We start from the raw sequence: 11,771 nt of genomic DNA, 5'->3' as shown, positions 1-11,771 counted from the left end.
TGAGGCTAAAGTAGCAGTTTTGTGTTAAAAATGTGTTTTTTTATTTTCACACTTCAACATTATAAAATTCTGTGAAGCCCCTGGGGGTTCAAGGTGCTCACCACACATCTAGATAAGTTCCTTGAGGGGTCTAGTTTCCAAAATGGGGTCACTTGTTGGGGGTTTCCTCTGTTTAGACACCTCTGGGGCTCTCCAAATGCAACATGGCGTCCGCTATCCATTCCAGTCAAATTTCCATTCCAAAAGTCAAATGGCGCTCCTTACCTTCCAAGCCATGCCGTGCACCCAAACAGTGGCTTTGCACCACATATGGGGTATCAGCGTGCTCAGGAGAAATTACACAACACATTTTGGGGTCCATTTTTTCTGGCTGCCCTTGTGAAAATTAAAAATTTGAGTTTAAAGTAGCAGTTTTGTGAAAAAAAGTTAAATGTTCATTGTTTTCTTCCACATTCCAAAAATTCCTGTGAAGCACCTGAAGGGTTAATAAACTTCTTGAATGTGGTTTTGAGCACCTTGAGGGGTGCAGTTTTTAGAATGTTATCACTTTTGGGTATTTTCTGTCATAAGGGCTCCTCAAAGTCACTTCAAATAAGATGTGGTCCCTAAAAAAAATGTTTTTGTAAATTTTGTTGTAAAAATGAGAAATCGCTGGTCAACTTTTAACCCTTATAGCTTCCTAACAAAAAAAAATTTTGGTTCCAAAATTGTGCTGATGTGAAGTAGACATGTGGGCAATGTTATTTATTAACTATTTTGTGTGATATATCTCTCTGATTAAAGGGCATGAAAATTCAAAGTTTAAAAATTGCAAAATTTTCAAAATTTTCGCCAAATTTCCGATTTTTTCACAATCAAACGCAAGTGATATCAAAGAAATTTTACCACTATCATGAAGTACAATATGTCACAAAAAAAGTATCTCAGAATCAGGGGGATCCGTTGAAGCGTTCCAGAGTAATTACCTCATAAAGTGACAGTGGTCAGAATTGAAAAAATTGGCCCGGTCACGAAGGCAAAAACAGGCTCTGGCGCGAAGTGGTTAAAAGTAAAGAAGCAACAATGCTGGAGGCCCACGGTGATCAGAAGGATGCTGGTATTTTGCAGAGATGAAATAGCGCAAGAGAGAAAGCAAATGAAAAAAAGAAAAGAGAATGAATGTGTCCACTTGTGAAAGGGAATGGAAAAAAGTCATAGAAGAGAGTGCCCCCTGCTGGTGGAAGGAAGGAAAAAGCAAAAGCCTACAGCACCTGGTATTCCCAGGTGGTCTCCCATCCAAGTACTAACCAGGCCCAACCCTGCCTAGTTTCCAAGATGAGACAAGATCAGGAGTGTCCAGGGTGGTGTGGCAGTAGGCAAAGACCAGCCTCTCATTTACTGCTTTTCTACTTTGACGTCTGGCTGCCGGCTGCCCTTTCCAGTGCTCAGCAAGACCAGGTCCTTTTGTGCTTTCCCTTCTCTTCAATTTTTTTGCTGGCTTCCTTAAAAGGTCTTGTAGAAACAACGCCCCACTCAGAGCCGCTGAGCTCACTGATCGGCTGCAGCGCTGTCGACGGAACGTCAGCTTCACAGCCAATGCCACAGGCCGGGAGCAGAGGCGAGACTCACTGGTAGACCTGGGTAGGGTGAGTAGAGCGCGGTTAGTTGCTTTCTAATAGCCTGCAGCCGGGGATTAACTTTTAATGACAGGAAACAATCCCTTTGACTATCTGCAGCACGCCACACCTAGGAAGCGCACTCTCACACACAAGCCAGCATGCACACGTGCTCGCACGTGACAACACCCCCTATTTGCCCCTACAACATCTCCGTCACCATGCGTCAGAATCTCCTGCCTGTTTTATGATTTCAGGGCCCTAGCAGGAATCACCCCCCCCCTCCCCAATTCCTTCCGAACCTTCCTTGCCTTCCTTGCACTGAGGTTAGCTCTTTGTCAGCCGTCTGGCTTGGTTACACAATCTTCTTTGCGGAGAAGCATATTACTCTGCTGGCCCTCGCTAGGCGGCCGGCATCCAAAACCTTCCCTGGGCACCTGCTGAAAGCCTGGCCCCTTCACGGCCCCGGTTGCTTTTTACACCATCATTTCCACACGGCGAGCTGCGGAGTCAATAAGCACTCCTAGCCGTGGCAAGGAGCTTGGTGTCAGGCCTGCGTGAAGGCGGCGGGGTAGCGTACTTAGCTGCCAACTGGCTCAGAGGCCTTGGGGCTTCCATCATCTAAGTTACTTAAGGTCGGTGTCCGGCAAGGCGCCGTTCCACGCTAGCCGAGCTGGGCAGTAGGGCAAAACGTCATCAAAATGGTCTACAGCACCCGGTGTTCCCAGGAGGTATCCCATCCAAGTACTGTTCGAGCCCAGCCCTGCTTTGCTTCCGAGATCAGACGAGATCAGGCGTATCCAAGGTGGCATGGCCAGTAGACGCTGCTCGATCCATCGCCCGGCCAGCCTTTCTCAGGATCGCTTGGTGGCGAGCAATCTGGCCGTGACGGGGCGGGCTCCGAAGGGTCCATGCAAAGGCTGTGCCGTCCCTACAGGTGTGGTTTGTTTAGCAGTGATTCACCCGCTGCATCAGGTGTCTTCAAAAATGTCTCGGCGCAGGGTCTCCTGCAGGCTAAAGCCTTCATCGCGGTAATGTGACAGAAAGAGCAAGCTGGACGCATAACTTGGGGACAGAGCGAGAGGTCCAGGGGTGAATGAAGGAAGAGGGTGAGATGGTTGCCAGTGACTTTGAGCTGCTCTTCAGGGGGGAGGGTCATGTTGCCTGCAAAGGTCTTCTGCTTAGGGTTACCGGTGGTTGCCTCCAGCCACGCGGGAGACGCTGGTCCTGGTGAAAAGGAGCCTAGTATTAACCGGTTCAGGACCGCCCACTGTACATAAACGTCGGCGCTGCCTGGGCTCTGTGCAGCGCCGACGTTTAAAAACGGTGGGTGGTCCCGCAGCGCTCAGGACCCCCAGGGTCCTGCTAGCGCTGCGGTACCGGTTCAGAGCGATAGCTCTGACATGTGGCATCATGGGGACCTGATTGGATCAGGTCCCCATGATGTTAACCTGTTCCTATCTTTTAGATGCCGCGATCCATAGCGATCGCGGCATTTAAAAGATAGGGACAGCCGGTGGTCGGCGATCGGGACCCCCCACATACCTGTCAGCGGCGGGGATCCCGGTGCTGTGACCTCTGACATCATCGAGACCTGATTGGCTCAGGTCTCGATGATGTGAGCGTCACACCAGCCAATCAGAGAGATCACCAGGGAAGTTTGTTTTAGCAACAAACTTTCCCGGGCGATCTGTCTGATAAATGCAGTTTCTCCTCCGATCTCAGTGAGAGAGCAGAGGAGAAACAGTGTGACAAGAGCTGTCAGCCTTGCCACTGTGAAAGTAAAAAAAAAAATAAAATAAAAAAGAAAGTAAGAGTTAGGGTTAGTGAGTCTGTCAGATCAGTCAGTCCTGTCAGATCAGTCCAGTCAGATCTGTCAGTCCTGTCAGATCTGTCAGTGAGATCTGTCAGTCCTGTCAGATCTGTCAGTCAGTCAGTCCTGTCAGATTTGTCAGTCAGTCCTGTCAGATCTGTCAGTCAGTCCTGTCAGTCCTGTCAGATCTGTCAGTCAGTCAGTCCTGTCAGATCTGTCAGTCAGTCCTGTCAGATCTGTCAGTCAGTCAGTCCTGTCAGATCTGTCAGTCAGTCAGTCCTGTCAGATCTGTCAGTCAGTCAGTCCTGTCAGATCTGTCAGTCAGTCAGTCCTGTCAGATCTGTCAGTCAGTCAGATCTGTCAGTCAGTCAGTCCTGTTAGATCTGTCAGTCCTGTCAGATCTGTCAGTCAGTCAGTCCTGTCAGTCAGTCAGTCCTGTCAGATCTGTCAGTAAGTCAGTCCTGTCAGATCAGTCAGTCAGTCCTGTCACGTCAGTCAGTCCTGTCAGATCAGTCCGGTCAGTCCAGTCCGGTCCCGTCCTTTCAGTCCGGTCCGTTCAGTCCAGTCAAAAAATATAAAAATAAAATGGCCCGTCAGACTTATACCGCAGAGGAGGTGTATGCCCTGCTGTGTTCTGACACTGATGACAGCGCAATCTCAGATGGAGATATGGATTTTGAGGGCTTTAGTAGCGGCGACACTGAGAGCCCAGAAATGAGCAGTGATTCTGTTCCATCCTCAAGCTCAAGGACCAGTACAGCAATAGGGGCAAATAGCGCTACTGGAGAAACATCTCCAAATCAGGGAACACTGCCCAGTACAAGCGCTGTCCCTGCTACTAGTGAATTGGCGCACGCCAGTGTACAAGGGGCGTTGCCACATGATCTAGCATTTCCAGATGGGAGGCTTCAGATTCGGCTGCTCCATTCAGCCCTGATTTCAATGCCATTCCTGGTATAAATGTGGAGGTGGAAGATTTTGGACCAATTCATTTTTTTAATTTGTTTTTTACAGACAGCTTGCTAAAGCATATTGTCGTACAAACAAATTTATACGCGTCCCAATTCATAAGCCAGAATCCCCGATCTTACTATGCTAGGGCAAATTTATGGACACCAACTAATGTCCCGGAAATAAAAAAATTTTTAGGACTTACATTTGCCATGGGGCTTGTTAAAAAACTGAGCATTCGATCCTACTGGTCCAACCACCCTGTTCAAGCCACCCCTATGTTTTCAGTCATTCTGCCTAGGACCCGTTATGAAATGCTCATGCGGTTTTGGCATTTTAACGACAATAGTCAATGCCTGCCCAGAAATGCCCCAGAACATGACAGGTTATATAAAATTAGACCCATCATTGAAAATTTGTCAGAAAAATTCTTAAGCCTCTACACCCCAACACAAAATATTTCAATAGACGAGTCCCTTGTAAAATTCAAAGGAAGACTGCACCTCAAGCAATTTATCCCATCTAAAAGGGCAAGGTTTGGAATAAAGCTCTATAAAATGTGCGAAAGTTCAACCGGATACACATCCGCTTTTCGCATATATGAGGGGAAAGATAGCCAACTAAACCCACCAGGATGCCCTACTTATCTGGGGACATCTGGAAAAATTGTTTGGGAGCTGATAAGTCCATTTTTTCAAAAAGGCTACAATCTATATGTGGACAATTATTACACCAGCATACCCCTATTTAAAAGTCTGGTTGAACACAACATCGGGGCTTGTGGGACCATCCGTAAAAACCGTCAGGGGTTTCCACAACCATTGGTCAACCAAAAGTTTCAAAAGGGGCAGTCAGGGGCTGTACGCAACGGAGAGCTGCTTGCCCTGAAATATAGGGATAAGAGGGATATTTTTGTCCTCAGCTCGATCCACACAGATGCCACAAGGGCCACTGTAGAACTAGGATCCACCACTCCGAAGCAAAAACCTGTGTCAGTCATTGACTACAACAAACACATGGGGGGGGTGGACCTTGCAGACCAGGTTCTACAGCCATACCAGGTATCAAGAAAGTCCTATACCTGGTATAAAAAGTTGGTTATTTATTTGTTTCAGGTGGCCACATACAATTCTTTTGTGTTGCACAAAAAAGCATGAAATTCAGATCCTTTTCTTGATTATCAAGAAAAGGTAATTGAAAATCTTGTCTTTCAAAGTGTTAGCCCCGCTCATCCATTAGAATCTGAGGATGTGAAAAGACTCACTGAGCGACATTTTATTGCACTTATTCAAGCAACGGAAACAAGAAGGAACCCCCAGAAAAGATGTCGTGTATGTACTAAGAGAGGAATGAGGCGTGATACCCGCTACTATTGCCCACAATGCCCATCATTGCCAGCCTTATGCGTCACTGACTGCTTTAAAATCTTCCACACAGAACCACGTTTTTAAACTGTAAAAATGTATCCCAATTTGTCATTCAAACATTTGGTTCATTTAGTGAATGACACATTCGAGTAGAGCTCACTTAATTTCCAGGGGGGGTTCTCCAGAATCTAAACCTTCCATTGCGTGCTTGTTTCTGGAAATCATCCATTGAGTTAAAATGGTCACTAAACCCATAGATGAATTCCCAGAGGGGTTTCATTTCCAAAATGGGGTCACTTCAGGGCGGATTCTTTAGCTCTGGTACTCTGAAAAGTGCCAGAACAGCATAATCCCCCCTGAAGTGACCCCATTATAGAAATGACACCTCTGTGGGAATTCATCTATGGGTTTAGTGACCATTTACCTATCTACTTATTTTCCCACCACTAGATTAATTTATAGAGAGGAGTAGATTGTAAAATTCGGTCACTTGTTGTGGGCTTCCTCTGTTTAGGCACCTCAGGGGCTCTCCAAATGCAACATGGCGTCCGCTATCCATTCCAGTCAAATTTCCATTCCAAAAGTCAAATGGCGCTCCTTACCTTCCAAGCCATGCCGTGCGCCCAAACAGTGGCTTTGCACCACATATGGGGTATCAGCGTGCTCAGGAGAAATTGCACAACACATTTTGGGGTCCATTTTTTCTGGCTGCCCTTGTGAAAATTAAAAATTTGAGGCTAAAGTAGCAGTTTTGTGTTAAAAATGTGTTTTTTTATTTTCACACTTCAACATTATAAAATTCTGTGAAGCCCCTGGGGGTTCAAGGTGCTCACCACACATCTAGATAAGTTCCTTGAGGGGTCTAGTTTCCAAAATGGGGTCACTTGTTGGGGGTTTCCTCTGTTTAGGCACCTCAGGGGCTCTCCAAATGCAACATGGCGTCCGCTATCCATTCCAGTCAAATTTCCATTCCAAAAGTCAAATGGCGCTCCTTACCTTCCAAGCCATGCCGTGCGCCCAAACAGTGGCTTTGCACCACATATGGGGTATCAGCGTGCTCAGGAGAAATTGCACAACACATTTTGGGGTCCATTTTTTCTGGCTGCCCTTGTGAAAATTAAAAATTTGAGGCTAAAGTAGCAGTTTTGTGTTAAAAATGTGTTTTTTTATTTTCACACTTCAACATTATAAAATTCTGTGAAGCCCCTGGGGGTTCAAGGTGCTCACCACACATCTAGATAAGTTCCTTGAGGGGTCTAGTTTCCAAAATGGGGTCACTTGTTGGGGGTTTCCTCTGTTTAGACACCTCTGGGGCTCCCTCTGTTTAGACACCTCTGGGGCTCTCCAAATGCAACATGGCGTCCGCTATCCATTCCAGTCAAATTTCCATTCCAAAAGTCAAATGGCGCTCCTTACCTTCCAAGCCATGCCGTGCACCCAAACAGTGGCTTTGCACCACATATGGGGTATCAGCGTGCTCAGGAGAAATTACACAACACATTTTGGGGTCCATTTTTTCTGGCTGCCCTTGTGAAAATTAAAAATTTGAGTTTAAAGTAGCAGTTTTGTGAAAAAAAGTTAAATGTTCATTGTTTTCTTCCACATTCCAAAAATTCCTGTGAAGCACCTGAAGGGTTAATAAACTTCTTGAATGTGGTTTTGAGCACCTTGAGGGGTGCAGTTTTTAGAATGTTATCACTTTTGGGTATTTTCTGTCATAAGGGCTCCTCAAAGTCACTTCAAATAAGATGTGGTCCCTAAAAAAAATGTTTTTGTAAATTTTGTTGTAAAAATGAGAAATCGCTGGTCAACTTTTAACCCTTATAGCTTCCTAACAAAAAAAAATTTTGGTTCCAAAATTGTGCTGATGTGAAGTAGACATGTGGGCAATGTTATTTATTAACTATTTTGTGTGATATATCTCTCTGATTAAAGGGCATGAAAATTCAAAGTTTAAAAATTGCAAAATTTTCAAAATTTTCGCCAAATTTCCGATTTTTTCACAATCAAACGCAAGTGATATCAAAGAAATTTTACCACTATCATGAAGTACAATATGTCACAAAAAAAGTATCTCAGAATCAGGGGGATCCGTTGAAGCGTTCCAGAGTAATTACCTCATAAAGTGACAGTGGTCAGAATTGAAAAAATTGGCCCGGTCACGAAGGCAAAAACAGGCTCTGGCGCGAAGTGGTTAAAAGTAAAGAAGCAACAATGCTGGAGGCCCACGGTGATCAGAAGGATGCTGGTATTTTGCAGAGATGAAATAGCGCAAGAGAGAAAGCAAATGAAAAAAAGAAAAGAGAATGAATGTGTCCACTTGTGAAAGGGAATGGAAAAAAGTCATAGAAGAGAGTGCCCCCTGCTGGTGGAAGGAAGGAAAAAGCAAAAGCCTACAGCACCTGGTATTCCCAGGTGGTCTCCCATCCAAGTACTAACCAGGCCCAACCCTGCCTAGTTTCCAAGATGAGACAAGATCAGGAGTGTCCAGGGTGGTGTGGCAGTAGGCAAAGACCAGCCTCTCATTTACTGCTTTTCTACTTTGACGTCTGGCTGCCGGCTGCCCTTTCCAGTGCTCAGCAAGACCAGGTCCTTTTGTGCTTTCCCTTCTCTTCAATTTTTTTGCTGGCTTCCTTAAAAGGTCTTGTAGACACAACGCCCCACTCAGAGCCGCTGAGCTCACTGATCGGCTGCAGCGCTGTCGACGGAACGTCAGCTTCACAGCCAATGCCACAGGCCGGGAGCAGAGGCGAGACTCACTGGTAGACCTGGGTAGGGTGAGTAGAGCGCGGTTAGTTGCTTTCTAATAGCCTGCAGCCGGGGATTAACTTTTAATGACAGGAAACAATCCCTTTGACTATCTGCAGCACGCCACACCTAGGAAGCGCACTCTCACACACAAGCCAGCATGCACACGTGCTCGCACGTGACAACACCCCCTATTTGCCCCTACAACATCTCCGTCACCATGCGTCAGAATCTCCTGCCTGTTTTATGATTTCAGGGCCCTAGCAGGAATCACCCCCCCCCTCCCCAATTCCTTCCGAACCTTCCTTGCCTTCCTTGCACTGAGGTTAGCTCTTTGTCAGCCGTCTGGCTTGGTTACACAATCTTCTTTGCGGAGAAGCATATTACTCTGCTGGCCCTCGCTAGGCGGCCGGCATCCAAAACCTTCCCTGGGCACCTGCTGAAAGCCTGGCCCCTTCACGGCCCCGGTTGCTTTTTACACCATCATTTCCACACGGCGAGCTGCGGAGTCAATAAGCACTCCTAGCCGTGGCAAGGAGCTTGGTGTCAGGCCTGCGTGAAGGCGGCGGGGTAGCGTACTTAGCTGCCAACTGGCTCAGAGGCCTTGGGGCTTCCATCATCTAAGTTACTTAAGGTCGGTGTCCGGCAAGGCGCCGTTCCACGCTAGCCGAGCTGGGCAGTAGGGCAAAACGTCATCAAAATGGTCTACAGCACCCGGTGTTCCCAGGAGGTATCCCATCCAAGTACTGTTCGAGCCCAGCCCTGCTTTGCTTCCGAGATCAGACGAGATCAGGCGTATCCAAGGTGGCATGGCCAGTAGACGCTGCTCGATCCATCGCCCGGACAGCCTTTCTCAGGATCGCTTGGTGGCGAGCAATCTGGCCGTGACGGGGCGGGCTCCGAAGGGTCCATGCAAAGGCTGTGCCGTCCCTACAGGTGTGGTTTGTTTAGCAGTGATTCACCCGCTGCATCAGGTGTCTTCAAAAATGTCTCGGCGCAGGGTCTCCTGCAGGCTAAAGCCTTCATCGCGGTAATGTGACAGAAAGAGCAAGCTGGACGCATAACTTGGGGACAGAGCGAGAGGTCCAGGGGTGAATGAAGGAAGAGGGTGAGATGGTTGCCAGTGACTTTGAGCTGCTCTTCAGGGGGGAGGGTCGTGTTGCCTGCAAAGGTCTTCTGCTTGGGGTTACCGGTGGTTGCCTCCAGCCACGCGGGAAACGCTGGTCCTGGTGAAAAGGAGCCTAGTATTGAAAGTAAAGAAGCAACAATGCTAGAGGCCCACGGTGATCAGAAGGATGCTGGTATTTTGCAGAGATGAAATAGCGCAAGAGAGAAAGCAAATGAAAAAAAGAAAAGAGAATGAATGTGTGCACTTGTGAAAGGGAATGGAAAAAAGGCATAGAAGAGAGTGCCCCCTGCTGGTGGAAGGAAGGAAAAAGCAAAAGCCTACAGCACCTGTCATTCCCAGGCGGTCTCTGTTAAATGGTTAATTATGGAAATTCATTTGGAATGTTAATCGATAATCATTTTTCTGAGTTCTATGCCTCAGCCATCGTGCCTAGTTGACATGCGCTATTTGTGTGTGTATTTTTGGTTCACTACCATATGTAGAACAGGTGTCCATACGACTGGCTATAAAAGCCCATGGTACAGAAAGGGGGGGCTCTCTTGCTCTGCCCACCCCACAAGACACAGAATCTTCATGCTGAGAAGCAGATGACACGTAGGTCTGGACACATGTTGGACAAAGACATGATTTACCAGCCAGGATCCAAGGAAAGATGGGTGAATCTCAACAATTAAGCTAATTATGGACAAATGGACAATTACTTTATAACTAATTATTGTATGTACCTGCTGCAATCTGATTCTTTTTAATGGACAATCCAAGAATAAATAGATACATTTTTTATAAGAATATCGTGATATTGATACTTTGAGATGTCCTCAGTAGAAAAAAATAATACAGGAAGAGTTTTATTTTACAATGGTGAGCCAGCCAGTCCTGTTTTTTTTTTTTTTAAATTAAGTAAGTGTATTTCTTCCGTGAACAAGGGGGGAGTCCTGACGAGCTGAACAGCTGTTGTTCACGTGTCAGTAAATTCACTAGTTTGTCACGAGAAGCAGAAAGGACCTACAGATTGAGGAAAGACAGGAAGCAGAGGTACTAACAAGGAACAGAATCACACAGGAAAAGAATCAGACGAACTGAAGACAGGACGTGCTGATAAAGAGAAGCCAAGGAATCTTAAGGTAAGCAAAATATGGATATAATTTCTTCTTTTGCTAAACAAAGTAATATTAATTTCAAAGTTAATGTAGGAGATGACATAGAAGTTTTGTGGCTCAGTTTATACAAAGAATGTGAATTGCAGAATTTACAGTTAACTTCTAAATTGGTAAATAGAGACAAACAGAAATTGAGAAATATTCTACATTTGGTAGATTTTTTTCATAGTCTTGTGTTAGAGATTTCTAAGCAGGAAAATAGTGTAGAAGTGTCAGACGGTGATACTGATTCAGACTGTAATGTGGAAAATGAACAAGAAGTAAGACACGTGTCTGTAACTGAAGGTGACCTTGGGTCTGACCAAGAGACGGACATACAGAAACCTGACATGGGAGGAGACATGACTGACATACGAGAAACCGACATACTAGGTGATGTGGGAGGAGACGTGAGTGACGTAGGAGGAACGGACGTACAAGAGCCACTAAAAATATCAGAGAATTCTGGAATTAAACAGGCTCAACTCCAAATTAAAATGAGGAAAAATTTGCTGAAATTATACAAAATCATGCCAAAATATGATGTCAAAATCCATGCCTGTAGAAATTCAGAGACATTTGAGAGCTTCTCTGATAAGTTTGATTTATCCAATGAGGAGAGGAATCAATTATTTAAAATATGGATTCCTGTGACATTGTCCAGACGTTTACATTTAATGCCCTGTGAAAATGACTCTCCTAATGGATGGGAAAATGATTCGGACAGATTAAGATATTTGTTTTATTGTGTCACAAAGGATTTTCCCAACATAGAAGATCTGCAGAAACTAAGGATTGGTAGGAAGGAATGTACATATACATTCATGTCCATATTTGAACGGTTGTACAAAGCTCTCTTTCAAAAATGGAAAAGTACAACATATGATAACAACTTTTGTACAAAAATTCAAATTCCTAAATTCAGTTTCCCAAGTTATGGCATCACAAAAAAATTCATTATTTGAATGTGCGCAGATGCTGGATTTTGTTAGAAAACATGAGAATCGTGAAAAGAAAATAAATCAAGCT

The 11,771-nt window shown here is 45.5% G+C and overlaps 4 pseudogenes; all 4 read right to left on the bottom strand.

Annotated features, from left to right (window-relative positions):
- Window positions 1-1,238: 1,238 nt before the first annotated feature.
- On the bottom strand, window positions 1,239-1,357 carry LOC141269453 (5S ribosomal RNA; annotated as a pseudogene).
- Window positions 1,358-2,298: 941 nt separating this feature from the next.
- Window positions 2,299-2,418, bottom strand: LOC141267972 (5S ribosomal RNA; annotated as a pseudogene).
- A 5,698-nt stretch (window positions 2,419-8,116) lies between these two features.
- Window positions 8,117-8,235, bottom strand: LOC141269452 (5S ribosomal RNA; annotated as a pseudogene).
- Window positions 8,236-9,176: 941 nt separating this feature from the next.
- On the bottom strand, window positions 9,177-9,296 carry LOC141267971 (5S ribosomal RNA; annotated as a pseudogene).
- Window positions 9,297-11,771: the final 2,475 nt, after the last annotated feature.

The sequence above is a fragment of the Phyllobates terribilis genome, unplaced genomic scaffold (genome assembly GCF_046119375.1).
Source record: "Phyllobates terribilis strain yellow unplaced genomic scaffold, ASM4611937v1 Scaffold_4__5_contigs__length_816908805, whole genome shotgun sequence".
In the NCBI taxonomy this organism is placed as follows: Eukaryota; Metazoa; Chordata; class Amphibia; order Anura; family Dendrobatidae; genus Phyllobates; species Phyllobates terribilis.
The sequence above is the reverse complement of the archived record's forward strand: the minus strand, read 5'-3'. Positions and strand labels throughout refer to the sequence as shown.